At 42.9% G+C, this 22,544-nt stretch overlaps 1 pseudogene; it reads right to left on the bottom strand.

Moving 5' to 3' along the window:
• Positions 1-448: 448 nt before the first annotated feature.
• On the bottom strand, positions 449-12,560 carry LOC132313118 (cytochrome P450 71A1-like; annotated as a pseudogene).
• Between the last annotated feature and the right edge of the window lie 9,984 nt (positions 12,561-22,544).

Below are 22,544 nucleotides of genomic sequence, written 5' to 3'. Positions count from 1 at the left end.
TATAAAGAAAATTAAAAGAATTATTAAAAAAAAAAAAAAAAAAAAAGATAGCAACTGAGAGTTTTAGAGGGGCCATTATACAAACTTATTTATTTTATAAGTCTGATCATTTGAAATTAAATTGAACCTCTTCTACAAGGGAAACAAAATTTTCAAATGGTAAAACCATGGTTCAAAGGTGTGGAACAGCTCAATCTTTGGAGTTCACAGTACTGAATTTTGAAGAGAATAACGATAGTCAAAATGCAACTGAAACAAAATACTCCTTACATAACTTATCTAAACACAATATTTCATAATTTTTCACAACTACTTAAATTCACCTACACAGTCTCTCATTCTGTAACATAAGATATATAATTAAACCATCTGCACTACGGATCCTCTGTGGTACAAAACCCGTACTGCAACATGCGAGCACGATTGTTAATTTGCATATATCATTCATTCATATACATGCCCATGATTTCTTTGCCAGAAGGCAAAGTGCATTTTTCTTATGCATAGTAATACCAGGTAAAGCATCCATGTCAATGTTTTCCTTCTTCATACCAGGAGGTAGTTCCCAATCAAAAGAGTTGAGCAGATTAGCGAGTGCAAGCTCCACAGTCAGAGCTCCGAGATAAATCCAGGGGCAACCTCTTCGACCCGCACCAAATGGAATGAATTCGAAATATTGTCCCTTGTAGCCAATACAACTATCCATGAATCTCTCAGGCAAGAATTCTTCTGGATTTTCCCAAGATTCAGGATCTCTTCCAACGGCCCACACGTTCACGTAGACACAAGTTTTGGGTGGAATCTCATACCCATTTATGTTGCATTTTTTCGTTGTTTCGTGTGGAAGCAGCAATGGAGATGGAGGGTGCAGTCTCAGTGTCTCCTTCACCACTGCCTTCAGAAAAGGTAGTTTATGAAGATCATCTTCTTTAACCATGCCTTTCTCTACACTTGCATTTCTAATTTCTTCTTGCACTCTCTTCATAGCTCTAGGATGTTTCATTAGCCCTGTCATCGCCCAAACCAAAGTGGCAGCACTAGTGTCTGTTCCAGCCATAAATATGTTCTGAAAACAAAAACAAAATAAAAATACTATGAAAAATACGTCTAAAAGGTTGTAAGTGCGTCAATGCTCTCTCAAATGTCCTCTCAAACTCAAAATATAAAAGAATTTGTTTTCTGATACACTCCAATGGTGTGCTATACAACCTCTCAAAATACGAGATTCTCAAAATTTCTCATATATTGCATGTTGCTATAAGTTGTGAACTTCATATGCTCAGCTTTTTTTTGGATTTTTGTCTAAGACATGGGCTGAAAAGTCACATGAAAAAGTAAGAATAATGCATTGGAAAAAATAATGGTTAAAGTGCTAGCACAATTGGAACATAATTATTAAAATATAGCATTTTGGATGAAATGCACCTGAAGATGCAAGAAACTCCTACTATTCTTTCTCTCTCTAGAATTCTTACACCTCCACCCCCAAAAAGATCCCTCTCCTCTTCATTCCAACTCCTATTTATAGATACTTACAAGATATTTACAAGATATTTACAAGATATTTACTAATTGCTGGACCTGGGCCTATTCCTCTGTAAGCCCTGGTCACCCTTGATGGGCTTACTCCCGCTCGGCCCATATGGCAGTGTCTTTCTATGGGCTGACCCAGCTGTTCGGACTGAAGGTTGTGTTTTGCGAGTCGGACCTGGCCCATGTCATCCGGGGCCTCCTCAACTGCCCCCATAATTGCCCCTTATTTAATAAGGGGTAATTATTGATGGCGTCTCATCATGACGCTGACGGCTCGAGATAACCACGTGGGGGAGCGAACGGTCAGATCCAGAATCAATGTTCCGGGGCTCGAGGGATTTCTTGCCTTCCCGACGCTTCGGCCCTCGGGCCCCCTTGCCTTTATAATGCTCTAGAATTCCACTTCACTTCCCTTTACCGTCTCCATCATCAGCCAAGTCTCCCTCTTTCTAGAACTGTGCTAAGCCTTTTCCGGTGAAATCCTTCGAGAGTCATTCTCCTAGCGATCTTGCAGTCCTCCGAGGTTAGTTTCGTTCTTTTTACTTTCGGCAGGCTTCCATTTTCCCTCTTTTAGATTCTTCTAGCACTTCCACCATGGTTGTAGATCTGGGTGTTCTTCGTATGAGACTTAGACTTCCTGACAACATCGAAGTTAGGGTTTGCCCCCAAGACGTTAATATTACGACCGGCGCCGGCCTCCTGCCCGGCGAAGTCTTATTCACGAACCTTCAATTGAATGTTGTTAGGTTCCCTCTGCACCCTTTCTTTAGTTATGTCTTCAATAGATTGGGGATATCCCCTCTGCAGGTCAACCCCAACTTCTTTAGGATCATATCTGTTATGCTCTTATTGATGCGTGACAGAAATCTGGACCTTGACCTCATAGACCTCCTTCTGTGCTATAAGGTCAGTAAGATCCGTACTAACGAGCCCTTCTACCACCTCTACCCGTTCGAGAAGATGTCCATATGCACTGACACAATAAAATCTGAAAAGGGTTGGAGGGATAGCATAGTGGGCATTAGTGGGGCTTGGTCTTCGCCGGCTGCAGAGGATTACCCAATCCCGAGCGCCTTTGGTGTCTGCTCTGTCTCCTCCTATAAAAAATTCAAATCCCATAAACATGACTGCCCCTGTGAAACATGCGTTCCTCGTTTTTGCACTTACTTATGCCGCTCCTTGGGAATACCTTGTGATGACTTGAGCTATAGTGTTTGCAGGGATAGGAGTAACTACTTGAAGAGATACGTTCTGAACGATATTCCTTCCTGCTCAGATCTCCTCACTTCAGACAACCTCTTTACGCTCTCATCACTCGGCTACAATATGAGCAGACTGCAGATTCCCTCTTTTGGCAGGAGGAAAAATACTCCCCCAGCCACTCCTGCTGCTGGGGCGACCTCCTCTCCAGCGTCGGCTTCTTCTTCAGCCACCATATCTGACACTGTCCCGAGCGCAGTGGCTACTAACCCTGTTGCCAGCGCCCCTGCTGCCAACCAGAACGCGCCCTCCCCAGCTACCATAGCTCCTGCTGCTGCGGGGGGCGGTCGGGACAAAGAGCGAGGCAAAAGGCCTCATCCTGACAGTGAAATCGATCCGGAGGAGGAGCCTCTCATTAGAAGGACCCGGGTCTCTGGGCCGGGTACTCTCTTGCACCGAGCGATCAGAGCTCCTTCTCCCTCTGGGCCTCCCGCAGCTGGTGGTTCTGCTTCTGCTTCCGGCCCCCCTTCTATCCCCAGCTTACCGCCATGGGCCCCTCGGTACACCCGAACGGACGGGACGTTCGTGAAACCGAACGAGACCATGCTGAAGGATGGCCAGACCGCTATGGCCTACTACAGGAGCATGTGGACTCCGAAGGACCTTGAGGCGGTAAAGGGTCTTTCCCAGAAGGACGTGTTCAGTCGCTTTCCCCAATCTGCTATGGAGGTGACTTTTATTTTCTAACTCATGAATTCTCTCATATTACTTGGTCCTGCCTTCGCCCGTTCTGACTATTGGTTTAACCGTTTTTAATGTGCACCTATGCAGACGTTGTTCGGGATGATGGCCATGCAGAAGCAGGTGGAGATGGGGAACGCCAGGGCCCGAAAGTATTCTGACAGCCTGGAGGTGGCTAATAAAGAAAACGACCTCCTTGCCATGAAGAATACCGAGGTGCTGGTTCGGCTTGACAAAGCCGAGCAAGAGAGAGATGTCCTGAAGAAGGAGAATGACTCCCTTCAGGATGAGAAGGACGCCCTCCAGCTTGAGAAGAGCGTCTGGCAGACTGAGCGGGAATCAATCAGAGAAGAGAAGGCAGAACTCCAGCGCCTTCTAGCTGATGAACAGTCTGCTCGGATGGCTTTTGAAAAAAGAGCTCTGGACGAGCGTACCGCTCTGATCGACGCTATCAGCAGAGTGGGTGGTGGGATGTTGGCCCTTCACGCTCGGTTCTCCAGGGTCGGTGCTCTTCGGTATGCTCAAGGATTCCGGGAAGGTTTCGCCGACCGGGTTCCGGATGAGGGACAGACCAGCTCCACTCCGGATGAGGTAGACAAGGATCTGGGGATCGAACCTCTGGGGGTCTATGTCGACCCAGAACCCACCGAAGCGGAACGTATATTTGATGAGTGCCAGGACATCGCATCCTCAAGGATCATCACAGCTCCTCCTACCGCTCTGCCACTGACCGCTCCCCAATCGTCAACCGTGGCTCCCTCTGTAGCCACTGCTGACGCCGAACCCCAGCCGAACGACTCAGTTATTCACCTGGATTCCCCACCTCATGAAGGTGAGGCGGCTGATGGGGCCGAGGAGGCGAGTCGGCAAGACCAGGATGCTGTTGGTACTGAGGCGTCTAGCTAGGGCTCCTTCGAATTCTTCTAGTTCATATCTTCTTGTAATGATGGACATCTCTCTTTTGTAAACTAAATGTTCAATATTAATGAAATGGCCGAACTCTTTTTCTCTATGTGTTGTGCTCTGTTTACCTTATCTTCAGTACATACATATCTTTTCTCTCTTTTTCTTTTTATATTAGCTTCGCCGTGTGTTTGTATGGCAAGTGCCTGGCGCTCGGCTAGAATGCCACTTGCCACTTGGCTTTAAATTTTTAGCAAGTGTCTGGCGTTCGGCTTATAGTGCCAGCTGCCACTTATCTTGATTAAGTGCCTGGCGCTCGGCTAGAATGCCACTTGCCACTTGGCTTTAAATTTTTAGCAAGTGTCTGGCGTTCGGCTTATAGTGCCAGCTGCCACTTATCTTGCTTAAGTGCCTGGCGCTCGGCTAGAATGCCACTTGCCACTTGGCTTTAAATTTTTAGCAAGTGTCTGGCGTTCGGCTTATAGTGCCAGCTGCCACTTATCTTGCTTAAGTGCCTGGCGCTCGGCTAAAATGCCACTTGCCACTTGGCTTTAAATTTTTAGCAAGTGTCTGGCGTTCGGCTTATAGTGCCAGCTGCCACTTATCTTGCTTAAGTGCCTGGCGCTCGGCTAGAATGCCACTTGCCACTTGGCTTTAAATTTTTAGCAAGTGTCTGGCGTTCGGCTTATAGTGCCAGCTGCCACTTATCTTGCTTAAGTGCCTGGCGCTCGGCTAGAATGCCACTTGCCACTTGGCTTTAAATTTTTATAGTAGACCATTGGAAAAGAAAATTCTTTTTTTTGTAAATTCCAGTAACTTGCTCATTCATACGTATTTGATTGACAACAAATAACATCCAATTAAAGCCAGAACTTAGCTTCTATTGGTAGTACCTCTTCAGAGACGTGGCGTTCCAGGGCTTGCTGACCAACTTTCCCGCCATGGTTTCCAACGTATATGCCCCTTTGCCAATGACTTCTGCAATTCTGTATGGGCCTTCCCAGGGTGGCATCATTTTTTTGACCATCCCCACCTTTCTTTTCAGAACCAGATCGCCCGGGGCAAAATCCCTGTGTTTTACTCTCTTATTGTGACTATTCGCCAGCACTTGCTGATACGATGCTAGCCTTATAGCCGCTGCGTCCCTCCTTTCGTCTATCATATCGAGGTTCAGTCTTAACATCTTGTCGTTCTGATCTCGACTCCATGCTAAGCTTCTGATAGTGGGGACTAAATGCTCAACCGGTATAACTGCTTCGGTACCATACGCCATTGCGAACGGGCTCTCCCCAGTCGGCCGCCTTGGGGTGGTTCTGTAAGCCCATAGAACGTTCGGGAGTTCATCCAACCACTTCCCCTTATGATCTTCCAGCTTCTTCTTAATGCAGGCGAAAATGGTTCTGTTTGTGATTTCTGCTTGTCCGTTAGCCTGAGGATGACTTACTGCAGCCAACTTCTGGTTGATTCCATACTCCTCCAGCAGCTTTCTTACTTGCCTGCTGTCGAGGTTTGTGCCATTGTCCATGACTATTGTTCTGGGAACACCGAAGCGGCAGATAATGTTGTTCCAGATAAATCGTCTCACCTGAGTCTGAGTCACGCTAGGATACGGTTCTGCCTCCACCCATTTAGTGAAATAATCCGTGGCCAGTAACACATACTTGTTCTGAGCTCTTGCAGTTGGCAGAGGACCGACCACATCCATCCCCCATTGCGCGAAAGGCCACGGCGAGGCCATTACGTGCAATTCCTCAGGTGGTTGGTGGATCATTGGTCCATATCGTTGGCACTTATCGCACCTTCGAGAGAACTCCTCCGCATCTCTTGACATGTTTGGCCAGAAATACCCTTGTGTCATTGCTTTATGCGCTAACGATCTTCCCCCAGAATGATTGCCACACACACCCTCATGAATAGCTCGCAATACCTGCTGCGACTCCGCGGGGGTGACACATTTCAAGTACGGGCCAGAATAGGACCTTCTGTACAGCTGGTTCCGCACGATGGCGTACTTGGCAGCATTCTTTTTGAGTTTCCTAGCTTCATCCCTTTGCATAGGCAAAACGCCATCTCGAATATAGGTAATGATTGGGTCAATCCAACTCGGTTCATACGGTATGACGTTGACTTGCCAAGGGTCCGAGTCCATCGGTTCTTCGAAAATGGACGGCTGGGTCACTATTCCCACTGGAATCACCCTCGCCAATGTTTCACTGCAACTCGAAGCACTGCATGCTAAACGGTCTGCATCTGCATTCTGTTCCCTCGGCAACTGTATGAATTCAATCTTTGCAAAGTCCTTGGCTCTACGCAGAACGGCAGAACGATATGCCCCCATCATGTCATCCTTGGTTGCGTACTCACCATTTACCTGCCGAACAATCAGCTGCGAGTCACTATACACTGTCAAACTTTTGATCTGTAGCTCTCTGGCCAACTTTAATCCATTTAGCAACGCCTCGTATTCCGCTTCATTATTGGTGGCTCGGAACTCAAGTCTGAGTGCTTGGCTCAAGGAAGTACCCTCCGGGGTTTGCAGTTTGATCCCAATCCCAGCCCCCATTTGGTTAGAGGAGCCATCCACAAAAAGTTTCCAAGAGCCGCTTCTAAGGTCCTCTTCCGTATCTTCGGCATCACATTCTAGTAGGAAATCGGCCACCGCTTGCCCTTTAATAGCTGTTCTCGGCTCGTACGTTATGTCAAATGAACTCAACTCTATGGCCCACTTTGTCATTCTGCCCGAGAGCTCTGGCTTGTGCATGAGCGTTCTGATTGGGAAAGTTGTTAGAACAGCTATGGGGTGGGATTCAAAATAATGCCTTAACTTTCTTTTTGCATTTACAAGTGCAAGTACCACCCGTTCGGCCTTTGAGTATCTTTTTTCTGCCTCCATCAGTGTTTTGCTTACATAAAATACCGGGTATTGCACCCCTTCCTTGCAACGAATCAGAACGGCACTCGTCGCGACACCAGATACTCCAAGATATAGAAATAACTTTTCTTCCGGTTCTGGGGCTGACAGGACTGGTGGATTCTGCATATATTGCTTCAAATGAGTCAATGCCTGTCGTTGCTCATCCCCCCAGACCTGCCTTCCATGGCTCCGAATCGTGTCAAAGAATGGTTTGCAGTGGTCTGACAACTTTGAAATAAATCGACTTAATGCAGCTACTCGTCCTGTTAGGGCTTGCACCTCTCTGATCGTCTTTGGCTCGACATTCTTAATCAAAGCCTCTGCTTGAGCGGGGCTAACTTCGATGCCCCTGCGGTTGACCACGTGTCCCAGAAACTGCCCGGAACTCACACCGAACGAGCACTTGGTCGGATTGAGCCTCATCCCATATCGCTTTAGTACATCAAATACCTCTTGCAGATGCTTCAGATGATCATCCTTTTTCCTACTCTTTACCACCATATCATCAATATAGGCTTCGACAGTCTTACCCATTTGATTCTTAAAAACTTTGCTAACAAGTCGTTGATAAGTTGCTCCCGCATTCTTTAATCCAAAAGGCATAACTTTGTAGCAGTATGTTCCTCGCTCGGTGACAAAAGAAGTTTTTTCTTCATCTGCGGGGTCCATAGGAATCTGATTATAACCTGAATATGCGTCCAGAAAGGTTAAACGCTCATACCCAGTGGTGGCGTCCACCATTTGATCAATCTTAGGCAACGGGAAGCTGTCCTTCGGACAGGCTTTGTTCAAATTGGTGAAATCAATGCATACTCGCCATTTCCCATTTTTCTTCTGCACCACAACGACGTTGGACAACCACTCAGGGTAGTGCACCTCTCTGATAAATCCCGCATCAAGCAGCCTATCGACTTCTTCCGCTATGATCTGATTACGTTCTGGAGCAAATCTTCGCTGCTTCTGTTTCACTGGTTTGAAATTGGGATTGACATTCAGGGAATGACAGGATACGGAAGGACTAATTCCAGGCATGTCTAGGTGACTCCATGCAAATACGTCGACATTGTGGGACAAGAAATCCACTAGCTCTTGCTGCTCTTCTCTGGTCAGTCTTATACCTACTCTGGTAGTTCGTTCTGGCCTGGACTGATCGATCTGCACATCCAGAAGGGGCTCCTCGGTCAAGTCGGCTGACTCCTCCACCCTATTCTGCTCGAGTGGAGGTTCCTGTAATTGCTATCTGGGGCTTGTCGAACGGACGGGCGCCTTTCCTTTCCCAGCATGCTTTAGTGTGACGGAATAACACTCTTTGGCTGCGACTTGATCCCCCCGAATGTCTATCACTTTATCTCCATCAGGCCCGAGGCACCTCATGACCTGATGCAGAGTTGAAGGTACACCTCGGACTCTGTGAATCCATCCTCTTCCCATCAGGAGATTATACGAGGGGTGAATTTCCACAACCACAAAAGTTTCCATAAGAGCTCGTTCTGCAGCTTGAACTTCTACTTCCACCATCCCGACGGGTTCCACCCTCTTCCCATCGAACCCTAATAAGGGATTTCCGGTGGGCTTGAGCCTCTCTGGTTTAATGTCGAGCCTGTCAAATGTGTCCCTCGGCATAACATTCGCACTGCTCCCAGGATCGATCAGAACTCTGCGCACCAAGCAATCTGCCACTGTCAAACTGACTACCAACGGGTCGTCATGAGGCAGTTGAACACGCTGCAGGTCTGTCCAGTCGAACTTTATCTGTATTGACGGGCTCTGCTGGTGTAGAGTGGTCACATTGCCGACCCTTTTCTTCATCTGCGCCTGCCGCAGGCGCACCCGTAGCAGCTCATCTGACTCTTCACTAGGCTCGGGTCGACCATGGATAGCATTGATTATACGAACTGGTTGCGAATTGTGGGAGCTTTGTTTATGACTCCTTTTTATTTGTTCCACTGGTCGATTCTGCTCCATCGCCGAGCCTTGAACATAACTCGCAAACTCCCCTCTAGCTATCAACATCTCCACTTGCCTCCTCAGGTTCCTGCATTCGTTAGTCTGATGTCCGAAATCAGAATGAAAAGCACAATGTTTAGTTTGATCCCTCTGTTCGAGGGGTTGTCTAATTGGCAGTGGTGGATGAAACTTGTCCTTGTTCTCCTGATACAACCTCGCCAGAGTGACCTTCAGCGGAGTAATCAACTCTTCCTCCCTGGACCTTTTTTCGGCCTTCCAAGTGGTCTGACGTTGCGGCTGAGCCTGCTTCTGCCTGATCTTTGCCTTGGACTTTTCCTCGGTCGACACAAGCGACGTTGTCCGAGCATTAGCTGCCTCCTCTTCTTCGAGGCGCACAAAGCCATCGGCTCTCTCATTGAGTTCATCCATGGTAGCTGGCGTATTCACTACCAGACTGGTGTGAAACGGAGTTCCGCGTGTCATGGCTAACTTGAAGGCTTGAACTGCCGTAGAAGGATGGCATTCGATCACCATACTCTTAGTGAGATTAAACCTGGTAAGAAAGGCCTGGAGCCGTTCATCCTTGTGTTGCCACATCGTGAACAGGCTCGAGATGTCCTTCGGCGGGCGTTTGTTCCCATAGTACTGGCTTATGAACCGATCGCACAGGTCCCTGAAACTGCCAATGGAGCTCCTAGGCAAGTTTTTGAACCAGCTGAGCGCCGGTCCGGCCAGGCTTGTAGGGAAACACTTGCACATTAAAGAGTCGTTTTCCGTATTCAGGGCCATTTTCAACTGGATATGATACACATGATCGATCGGATCGGTTGTTCCGTCAAACAGAATAAAGACTGGCATAGCAAACTTCCTTGGATGCGGCGCATTCAAGATCTCGTCGGTGAATGGTGAATCCACCGTCCGAGCTGCGGATCGGAGAGCTTCATTCTCTCTCTGGAGTCCAGCGGTAGCTCTGTGAGTTACGGTTCTGCCCTCCGAACCGTGATGAGTGACAGTAACCATGGAGGGCCGGTAAGACGGATCGAACGACCGTTCCTCTATGAACTCTCTCTGCCAAGGCGACGCTACTCGACGGCGATCTACCTCCATCACTTCCTCTCGGTCAAACCTTTCCCGCTGCGGATCAACGTGAGTCGATCCTTCGTGATCTTCAACTCGACGAACATTTGGCGGCAAATTGTCCATCATCCTTTCATCACGGTGGTGAGCTGACTGATTGTTCTCGTCCTGATCGCCTTGATGCGCGATATTAGATGGAACACCTCCTTCTCCGACCGGAAGCGGATGCGAAACTGCAGGTATTTGCCGATGCTGCAGTCCAGCTTTCAATTCTGCATTTTCTTTTCTGAGAGCTTCAATCAAGTTCATCAACTCTTCAAGCTTTGTTTGCTGGACAGCCTCCATCGGATTGGAGCTTTCACCTATCATTATTCCCGAACGGAGTAAAGGCATTAATCTCAAGTTCGCGAGTAGATCTGAGCTTCGTGAGTAGGAATTTTTAGATCTGGCTTCTAATTCTCCGAATTATGCTCACTGTTTACTAGATCTGAATTGTCTGAACTCTAAATCCGTCAGATCCTGCCACAATCGAGCAACTCGTGGTTGCGTAGATCTGAAGTCACTCCTGCCAAAGCTTCAAGAATCGTAATTCCTCCAGAGTAGGTCACAATCGCTCAGATCTGGATTCAAATCCCCAAGATCGAGTCTCGATCAACCGAATTGGTTTGAATCCATTCGATACTCCTCATTGATCAACCAAACTTTCATGCGGTTCCCACAGACGGCGCCAATTGAAGATGCAAGAAACTCCTACTATTCTTTCTCTCTCTAGAATTCTTACACCTCCACCCCCAAAAAGATCCCTCTCCTCTTCATTCCAACTCCTATTTATAGATACTTACAAGATATTTACAAGATATTTACAAGATATTTACTAATTGCTGGACCTGGGCCTATTCCTCTGTAAGCCCTGGTCACCCTTGATGGGCTTACTCCCGCTCGGCCCATATGGCAGTGTCTTTCTATGGGCTGACCCAGCTGTTCGGACTGAAGGTTGTGTTTTGCGAGTCGGACCTGGCCCATGTCATCCGGGGCCTCCTCAGCACCGTTAGAGCATAATTGTTAAAATATAACATTTTGGCATTATAGCTCCTCTTAAAATATAACTTTACTATATATAAATAATATTTTGCATTGGAGATGCTCAACCTAGTGTTACTTCTATACTTTCCAAAGTAGAAACTCGAGGATTCAATTATAAAAAAACAAAATTTTAAAACTCTAGAGTGTAGAACATAAAGACTGTTTTCTATGGTAAATACTTTTGGGGTTTTTGAGTTGTTAACCCTATTTTGATAAAACTTAAATTAGGTTGTGGGAGTGTGTAAACCAAGAAAAGTAAAGAAAAAAAATTACCATGAGCACTGCCTTAATATGATCTAAAGTGAGATCAATTGTAAACGAGTGACCCTTCTGCAGCTGTAGTAAGACATCAAGAATATCCTCTTGCTCGGACTTGCTGCTCTCTAATTCTTGCAAGCGCTCATCGATGATTTCTTGGTAGAACAAATCCATTTCCCTGAAAATTTTATCGGCCCTGCTTGACATGCCATTGAGTTTATCTACCCAACCAAGAAAAGGAAAATAATCTGAGACGAAGAAGCTTGCTAGCACGGCCTGAGCTTCATGAAGGAGGCCATGAAACTTACTCCTTTCGCAACCTTCATCGTCACCTCTTACCAAAAGCAATTCTACAAATCATGGCACTAGTGAGAGAAAGTAGTATCTCGCTTAAGTTGATGAGTTTAGAAGCAGAAGCGAAGTTGGAGATCTTTCTGATCATTCGCGAAACCTCATCCTCCCTAATGAAGCAAAAGGAATCAACCCTCTTGGAGTTGAGGAGATGAAGAACACAAATCTTTCTCATTTCTCTCCAGTACTCACTGTAAGGCGCACAGACCACATCTGAGCAACTGTAAGACAGCTTTCTCAGGCCAAGTAAAGATGGTCTACTAGCAAATTCAAGATCATAGGTTTTCAGGACCACTTTAGCCATCTTTGCTGAAGAAACCACAAGGGTTGGAACGAAACCGAGTTGGATGGTCATGAGAGGGCCATATTTTTTGGAGAGTTGCCATAGGTAGTGATGTGGAGCTGAGTTCGCAAGCTCGTGTAGGTTACCGATGATTGGAAGTCCCGGAGGACCCGGGGGAAGAGGATTTGCACCATACCTGTTTCTGTATTTTTGATGAAGAAAGAAGAGCAGACTGAGAGTTAAAAGAAAAAGAAGCAATATTGTCATCATGGTCCTGGGAGATAAAATGAGTTTGTATTGTGTTATCAGGGTGAGATATGAGTCTCTGTCACATATATAGAACTTTTAACAAGGGTTTCCATATTATATTATCTTGGTGGGCTGCAGCATGATGTTGATTAATCATTTTTTAACTGAAATAAAGACAAAAAGTCCATTTCAAATTTTTAGTAAAAAGATTCTGATTATTTTATATTTGATTTTATTTTATATTCGGGTTTGATTTACTTAGATGTAAGGAGATGCATTGGGTCAATTGATTGAGACCTATCACATTTAATTAGTAAAACTTATTCGTGATATGGACTTATTCAATTAAGTTATGACGACTCTGTGGACGGGTGTGTCATGAGTGGATGTGAGACACTGATAGATTACCACATTGACTAGTTATGGATGCGCAATTTCACATCGTCTAGGTAAAAGAAAGGTGAAGTGCTTATATATAGTGATATCACTCCAACTAGTATGAGACCTTTTGGGGTAAAACCCAAGAGCAAAACCGTGCGGGCTCAGGTCCAAAGCAGACAATATCATACCATGTGGTGGAATGAGTCGTTACAAATGGTATCAGAGCCTGATCTAACCGGAAGTGTGCCGATGGGGATGTCGAGCCTCCAAGGGGGTGGATTGTGATGACCCTATGAGTAGGTGTGCCGCGGATGGGTGCGAGACACTGGCAGACAACCACACTAGCGAGCTGCAGGTGCACAATTCCACATCGTCTGGGTAAGGGAAATGTGTAAAGCTTAAGAGCAAAACTATAATACCCCCAATTTAAAAGGACAGTCTTGGAATTTTATTATTTTATTTAATTACATTTTTATTTAGTTAATTGTTTTAATTACTTGTTAAATTGCTCGTTTTTGTGAATTAATTGTTTTATTTTAATTATTTATTTAAATTGTGTTTTGGGTTGTTTTATTATCTAAATTATTTTCTTAAATTTTAGTATGTACGTGCTTATGTGGCTTTGTGATTTAAATGTAATTTAGCTGTTTCATTTTTAGGGTTTCTGGTTGTCTTTAATTAAATCACGTCACTGATTTTAGCCGACATAGGGATGGTTTTATATTAGAATTAGGATTGTGGTGTGAAGCCTATATATATAAATATTATACGTTGATTTAGGGTTATAAACAAAACCCTAGTCACTATAGTCACGACTGTAAAACAGAGAGATACACAGAGAGCAACAGAGAGAGAATTATGAGAGTTTAAAAGGGAGCTTTAAGGAAAAAGGAACGGGGGTTGCTTCTGGGTTGAACCAAGAGCACCGGTGGAGTGGAACAGCAGTATAGGACGTTGTCGGAAACTTTAGAGACGGTGGATTATAGTTTCAAAATCTGAAACTGCAGGCAAGTCTCTGTTCTTCTCTTTCCCGTTAATTCGTGTTCTGTGCATGCCTAATTAAGACTCTAGGAGTTAATCAAAGATTAAAATAGATGAAACGAATGTTATGATTCATCCTGTATGCATGTTTAAATCAGTTTTTAGTTCCATCGTATTAATCTATCTTGGTGTTGCTTAAAAGTATTAACTGAAATCTTGTTGCCGATTGTTTTCAAATCTGGTGTTAAATTCTTATTGTGATCGTATATCTATGTTGAAGGATTAGTCTGAGACATTGAACGAGCTCTAGAATAAGTACATAAAACAGTACGTGCTCAAATTCACCAAATTAATCTGTTGTGGGTTGCTTATAATTTCAGACTAAGTTTCTGTGATCAGTCCTTCTAAACCTATGTTCAATGCATGCTATCATTGCATATCAGTGATTTAAAATTTATCTAGGACTAAGTTTGAACCTAGAACAAAGATTTAAAAACATCACAGAGGTTCCGTTAATCACCGGAGTTGGAGGAGAAGACACATAAACAGTTGACGGCATCTAAGGAGAGAAGAGCAGGCTCCAAAGGAGAAGGAGCCGCCTCTTCCTAACCTTAGAGCCGGCTCCCTAAGGTGTGGAGCTGGCTCTACCTTGCTAGGATCCGGCTCCTAAGGGGTTGGAGCCGGCTCTTGTTGAAGAATAGCAGGCTCTGCATTTTTCAAGAGCCTGCTCTCACCTACAGTCTTCCAGTTTTGTTTTTTGGGCACTGTTTGACTGCGTGGGGTGTTTTGATCAGTTTAAATTGGTTTAAAGGATAGGGATGACTACTGTAGACCTGTAAAAATAATGGTGAAAATTTAGTTTGTAGTTGGATTAAGGGATGAAGCAATACAAAGTTAAAGAAAAACTAAGGTGTTGCTCACTGTTTTGTAAATTTTGTGCACTGGAACTTAGTAAGATTTTGTGACATGATTTAAGTATATATATAAATCATATTTCCATAATATTATAAGCATAGGGAATTAACTAAACTTACCTATGCTTAGCTTGAGTTAGATTGATACTTAAATTTCCATTAACTATATCAATTCGTGGACTGTATTGGAGGATTTGCTAGGGTTATATACCGGAGCTTGGCAAGGTTGTTGTGTATGATTTAAATATATATATAAATCATAATTCTATAGTATTTGAAGTATAGTGAATTAACTAAATTTTCCTATGCTTAACTTGGGTGTATTTGATACTTAAATTGTACTAAATTATATCAATTCATGGATTATGTTAGAAAATGTAAATGTGTGCAAATTGTGTAGCAAATTACATTATTGGAGTTGGATTTTAGGCTCGGTATTGAATGCCTAATATTTATGTATATAGATTAACTTATCTTGTACATACTGTGGAATGTGGTTGATGACTATTTAATATTATTTTGTTAACTATGTTAACTGGAGGATTGTATGTACCGGTATGGGACGGTGACATACTAGGTATGGATTAGTTCAAGCACTAAATCCTACCTAATTTGGAATGAGTTGGATTAACCATAAAAAGCTTAAGTCCTACTTATATGGATATATATGAACCGGTATGAGACGGTGTCATATTAGGGCTGGCTTAGTTGAAAACACTAAGACCTACCTATATTGGGAATGAATTAGTTCAAAACACTAAGTCCTACCTAATTTGGATTAAGGCATGGATTAACCATAAAGGTTAATTCCATCACCTACTTGTGTCATGTCAATCAAATAAATTGAATGACCTATTATGGTTTCAGGATGGATTTGTTATACATATATCAGACCACTATACAGATGGATGATATTTTGTATTAGGAGTACGGACTTTATATATTTATTATATATGCCATGGTATGAGCTTGAGTCTTAGGACCATGGTTAGGGCGCGTATATCGCCTAGGATGGATAACTGGACATAGGTGTTGTTCCCTAGTAGGTCTAGGTACTCATGCCCACCTTCAGGTGCGTATTCGCATGTTGCCTTCTATTCAGGCTGAGATAGACCTACTGGACTGGCGAGCGTCCTATAGTGTGTACTATATATATATATAGACTACTCTAGATATTGTTGAATCTTTCTAGGATGTATCTGCGTATCGGATTATTGTTTGGATCGTAGTAGATCAGGACTTGCATGTGGGCCTGACCCACTCCTTTATTTTTCAGGTGCTCGGCAGTTCCAGAATTAGAGGTTGATTGTGCAGAGCAGATACAGACTTCCATTCCACCGACTACGTAGGACCATTTTCTATGTTTAGCTTTATGCTTTATTTCCAGTTCGAGACCTTTTTATTAAGGGTCCTCTAGAAGGATTCCCGAGTTGTATGGATTGGTGGTTTGGATTATCGGATTTAAAATATTTATAATTCAAGGTTTATTAATTTAGTTTCTTCCAGCTATTGAATTTTATTTCTTATTTCACTTTGTATTCCGTATTCGATTTAAAATACTTTAATTTTTCGATATCCCTCGGGTTTAGGCCTGGGCCTGATCAACCCGTGTCTCAGATCCGAGGGGTATCACAGTTGGTATCAGAGCACTCCAAGTTTAAGTGTCTCTAGGATTCTATCGTATAAGACTTTCGCATAGCGTTCTCTATTGTTTAGAGCTTAAGTTTAGGATTTATAGTATTCCTTTACAGTTCGTTTAGAAAGTACTAATGTCAAGTTTATTCTGAAATTTCAGAATGTTTGGCACTAGGAAGAGGATGAGGGCTGCGATGAAGCAAAGAAGGGCCCAAGGCCGAGGAAGGTTACTCCGACGATTCCCCTGCGAAGGCCGACCAAAAAGGCAAAGCTGGAGACCAAGGACTTGTATCCAGTCAGTGTTGTCTCGGAGTATAAGGCAATAAAGGTTTCTTGTGTGCGGGATTGGCCACCATACTGTGGACTGAACACAACTTCGATGGTGCTCGAAGCTGAGCCAAGCGGAGAGGAAGACCCCAAAGAAGATCAGGATGGAGATGATACCGGAGTGTCCAAGATGGAGGTTACCGGGGTTCAAGAATGAATGTTCTTCTAGGAGTAATATGATTTTCATTACTAGTAGGAGTGGGAGTGTTATTTAAAAAGTAGTATTGTTTCGATGGCATACACTAGTATTTTAAAGAATATTTGACAATTATTCTTTTGGAGGTTTATGATTTAAAGAAGTTTTTAATAAAGTAAACTGGTGGTTTTACCTATCTCTGTTGTGGATTATGATGGTATTATTGGATTTATACACCTATGGTTTTTTAAACTATAGTGAATTGTGTATGATGTGATAATAACGGAAAATCACAGTAGAGTGATTTGTTTTGAGCAAGCACACAAAGCTTTGCTTATAAGTTCGTTGTGTTAAAACGGAACGATTACCAAGGAGTTTATAAAAGAACTTGTGTAATCAAAATGGTAGGTTTGGTTTCGAAGGCGGAATTCCCAGGATGGAACAATAAATCTACAAGTGGGTAGATGTCTGAATATTGTGTATATGTTCCATGTTTTGCTCTACGCTGTATTTTGAAACGGGGCATTTTTTTTTATTATTTTATAGATTGGTTGGTGACACACATATGCAATAAACCTCAGGATATTTTTACCCGTTGGGCAATACTGCCATTTCTCACGAGAGGATGGGCCTGTGACACTAGATATTGGTAGACTCAGATTTCTAGCAAATCTTTTGGTCCTGGACATGCACACGTATGACGTGATAATTGAGATGGATTGGTTATCACTGCCATACTCAAGTTATTTGTTTTGGAAAGGTCTATTGTGTTCACCATACCTAATCAGGATATTTTACGTCGTTGCTATGCCACGCTCTAGCGGGGACACTAGCACCTATTTGTTTCAGATAGAGTAGGAGACGGAGGAGGGGATTACTGTATCATTGGATAACATACCAATTGTACAAGATTTCCCGGATGTATTTCAGGAGATTCCAGGGATTGCCGCCTAGTCGTGAGATCGAGTTTGTGATCAACTTAGCTCTAGGCACTACGCCTATTGCTAGGGCACCATATAGGATAGTGCCAGTGGAGATGTGAGAGCTGAGGGATCAGATTCAGCAATTACTCAGCCAGGGTTTTATTCGTAGGAGTACTTCACCCTGGGGAGTACCGGTTCTGTTTGTGAAGAAGAAGGATGGTTCGCTTCGTCTGTATATAGATTACAGGAAGTTGAACAAGGTGACTATTCGGAATAAGTACCCTCTACCCAGGATTGATGATTTGTTTGATCAGTTAAGGGGAGCAACATACTTCTCCAAGATTGATTTGCGTTCTGGGTATCATCAACTGAGGGTTAGGGAGCAGGATATTTCCTAAGTCAGCGTTTTCACGAGATATGGTTCTTATGAGTTTTAGGTCATGCCGTTTGGGACGACTAACGCACCAACAGTGTTCATGGATTTAATGGACAAAGCCTTCAGGGCTTATTTGGATCAGTTTGTCATTGTTTTCATTGATGATATCTTGATCTATTCTAGGTCTGAGGACGATCATCCTAGACATCTTTGGATAGTGGTGCAGACGTTTCGTGAGCACCAGTTGTATGCCAAATTCGAGAAGTGTGAATTTTGGCAGCGAGAAGTGAAGTTTCTGGGTCACGTGGTGTCAGAAAGGGGGATCGCAGTAAATCCAGCCAAGGTTTCAGCTGTGGTTGAGTGGGGACAGCCTACTTCACCTACCGAGATTCGGAGTTTCCTTGGTTTGGCGGAATATTATCGGAGATTCATCCAAGGATTTTCCAAGATAGCAGGATCACTCACTCATCTGACTAAGACGGATGTACAGTTCGTTTGGGAGGAGCACTGTCAGCGAGCTTTTGATGAGCTCAAACGGAAGTTGACTTCTGCACCAGTTCTTGCTACTCCACAAAGCGGGATAGAGTATCTGGTCTACACGGATGCTTCGTTGCAGGGTCTTGGGTGTGTTTTGATATAGGAGGAACGACCGATTTCCTATGGATCTCGAAAACTTAAGCCTCATGAGCTTAACTATCCAACACATGATTTGGAATTGGCAGCTGTGGTTTTTGCCTTACGCATTTGGAGGCATTGTCTGTTGGGAGAGTCCTTTAGATTATTTAGTGATCACAAGAATCTGCAGTACTTGTTCACTCAGCGGGAGCTGAATATGAGACAGCGCATATGGTTAGAGTTTTTAAAGGATTATCATTTTTCTATACAGTACCATCCAGGGAAAGCGAATGTGGTGGTAGATGCACTCAGTCGCCAACCTGTTGGTAGTCTTTCTGCTTTATTCACCACAGAGTGGAATGCTTTGAAGAGTGTAGATGAGTTGTCAAACGCTTTTATGGCTTGCATAGTGGTTACACCTTCCATCATTCGTAAGGTTTTGCAAGCACAACTCACTGATCAGTAGTGTATTGACAAAGTTGCCGAGATATTCTCCTCAAAGTGTCGCTTATGAAAGGTGCTATGCGCTTTGGGAAGAAAGGGAAGTGGTCACCGTGGTTTATGGGTCCATTCATGATCACGGATCGCGTTGGAGCTGTTGCTTATCGGTTAGCACTTCCGGATACGTTGGATCGCGTACACAACGTATCCCATGTTTCTATATTGCAAAAATTTTCTGCGAGATGAAGATCGGTATCAACATATCGATGTTGGGGAGATTTAGTTGCAGCCGGATGCAATTTATTTGGAGCCACCGTGTCGTATTGTCGACCGTAGGGATCAAATCATTCGTAACAAGGTTATCCCTTTAGTTCGTGTGCAGTGGAGTCATCACAATGAGGCTGAGTCCATTTGGGAACGGGAGGATGTCATTCGCTCGCAGTTTCATGAATTATGGGAAGAAGGTAAGGGCGAATTCCGAGGACGGAATTCATTTTGTTAGGGGGGAAGAATGTAATACCCCCAATTTAAAAGGACAGTCTTGGAATTTTATTATTTTATTTAATTGCATTTTTATTTAGTTAATTGTTTTAATTACTTGTTAAATTCCTCGTTTTTGTGAATTCATTGTTTTATTTTAATTGTTTATTTAAATTGTGTTTTGGGTTGTTTTATTATCTAAATTGTATTCTTAAATTTTAGTATGTACGTGCTTATGTGGCTTTGTGATTTAAATGTAATTTAGCTGTTTCATTTTTAGGGTTTCTGGTTGTCTTTAATTAAATCACGTCACGGGTTTTAGCCGACTTAGGGATGCTTTTATATTAGAATTAGGATTGTGCTGTGAAGCCTATATATATACATATTATATGTTGGTTTAGGGTTACAAACAAAACCCTAGTCACCATAGTCACGACTATGAAACAGAGAGATACACAGAGAGCAACAGAGAGAGAATTCTGAGAGTTTAAAAGGGAGCTTTAAGGAGAAAGGAACGGGGGTTGCTTCTGGGTTGAACCAAGAGCACCGGAGGAGTGGAACAGCAGTCTAGGACGTTGTCGGAAACTTTAGAGACGGTGGATTATAGTTTCAAAATTTGAAACTGCAGGCAAGTCTCTGTTCTTCTCTTTCCCGTTAATTCGTGTTCTGTGCATGCCTAGTTAAGACTCTAGGGGTTAATCAAAGATTAAAATAGATGAAACGAATGTTATGATTCATCCTGTATGCATGTTTAAATCAGTTTTTAGTTCCATCGTATTAATCTGTCTTGGTGTTGCTTAAAAGTATTAACTGAAATCTTGTTGCCGATTGTTTTCAAATCTGGTGTTAAATTCTTATTGTGATCGTATATCTATGTTGGAGGATTAGTCTGAGACATTAAACGAGCTCTAGAATAAGTACATAAAACAGTGCTCAAATTCACCAAATTAATGTGTTGTGGGTTGCTTATAATTTCAGATTAAGTTTCTGTGATCAGTGCTTCTAAACATATGTTCAATGCATGCTATCATTGCATATCAGTGATTTAAAATTTATCTAGGACTGAGTTTGAACCTAGAACAAAGATTTAAAAACATCACAGAGGCTCCGTTAATCACCGGAGTTGGATGAGAAGACACATAAACAGTCGACGGCATCTAAGGAGAGAAGAGCAGGCTCCAAAGGAGGAGGAGCCGCCTCTTCCTAACCTTAGAGCCGGCTCCCTAAGGTGTGGAGCCGACTCTACCTTGCTAGGATCCGTCTCCTAAGGGGTTGGAGCCAGCTCTTGTTGAAGAATAGCAGGCTCTGCATTTTTCAAGAGCCTGCTCTCACCTATAGTCTTCCAGTTTTGTTTTTTGGGCACTGTTTGACTACGTGGGGTGTTTTGATCAGTTTAAATTGGTTTAAAGGATAGGGATGACTACTGTAGACCTGTAAAAATAATGGTGAAACATTAGTTTGTAGTTGGATTAAGGGATGAAGCAATACAAAGTTAAAGAAAAACTAAGGTGTTGCTCACTGTTTTGTAAATTTTGTGCACTGGAACTTAGTAAGATTTTGTGACATGATTTAAGTATATATATAAATCATATTTCCACAATATTATAAGCATAGGGAATTAACTAAACTTACCTATGCTTAGCTTGAGTTAGATTGATACTTAAATTTCCATTAACTATATCAATTCGTGGACTGTATTGGAGGATTTGCTAGGGTTATATACCGGAGCTTGGCAAGGTTGTTGTGTATGATTTAAATATATATATAAATCATAATTCTATAGTATTTGAAGTATAGTGAATTAACTAAATTTTCCTATGCTTAACTTGGGTGTATTTGATACTTAAATTGTACTAAATTATATCAATTCATGGATTATGTTAGAAAATGTAAATGTGTGCAAATTGTGTAGCAAATTACATTATTGGAGTTGGATTTTAGGCTCGGTATTGAATGCCTAATATTTATGTATATAGATTAACTTATCTTGTACATACTGTGGAATGTGGTTAATGACTATTTAATATTGTTTTGTCAACTATGTTAACTGGAGGATTGTATGTACCAGTATGGGACAGTGACATACTAGGTATGGATTAGTTCAAGTACTAAATCCTACCTAATTTGGAATGAGTTGGATTAACCATAAAAAGCTTAAGTCCTACTTATATGGATATATATGAACCGGTATGAGACGGTGTCATATTAGGGCTGGCTTAGTTCAAAACACTAAGACCTACCTATATTGGGAATGGATTAGTTCAAAATACTAAGTCCTACCTAATTTGGATTAAGGTATGGATTAACCATAAAGGTTAATTTCATCACCTACTTGTGTCATGTCAATCAAATAAATTGAATGACCTATTATGGTTTCAGGATGGATTTGTTATACATATATCAGACCACTATACAGATGGATGATATTTTGTATTAGGAGTACGGACTTTATATATTTATTACATGTGCCATGGTATGAGCTTGAGTATCAGGACCATGGTTAGGGCGCGTATATCGCCTAGGATAGATAATTGAACATAGGTGTTGTTCCCTAGTAGGTCTAGGTACTCATGCTCACCTTCAGGTGCGTATTTGTATGTTACCTTCTATTCAGGCTGAGACAAACCTACTGGACTAGCGAGCGTCGTATAGTGTGTACTATATATACATATATGGACTACTCTAGATATTGTTGAGTCTTTATAGGATGTATCTGCGTATCGAATTATTGTTTGGATCGTAGTAGATCAGGACTTGCATGTGGGCCTGACCCACTCCTTTATTTTTCAGGTGCTC

This window comes from Cornus florida, unplaced genomic scaffold, assembly GCF_030987335.1.
Source record: "Cornus florida cultivar Cherokee Brave unplaced genomic scaffold, ASM3098733v1 CherokeeBrave_3.0.0_Hap2_Chr01, whole genome shotgun sequence".
Taxonomy (NCBI): domain Eukaryota; kingdom Viridiplantae; phylum Streptophyta; class Magnoliopsida; order Cornales; family Cornaceae; genus Cornus; species Cornus florida.
Note: the sequence above shows the minus strand (reverse complement) of the source record. Positions and strands in the feature narration are given on the sequence as shown.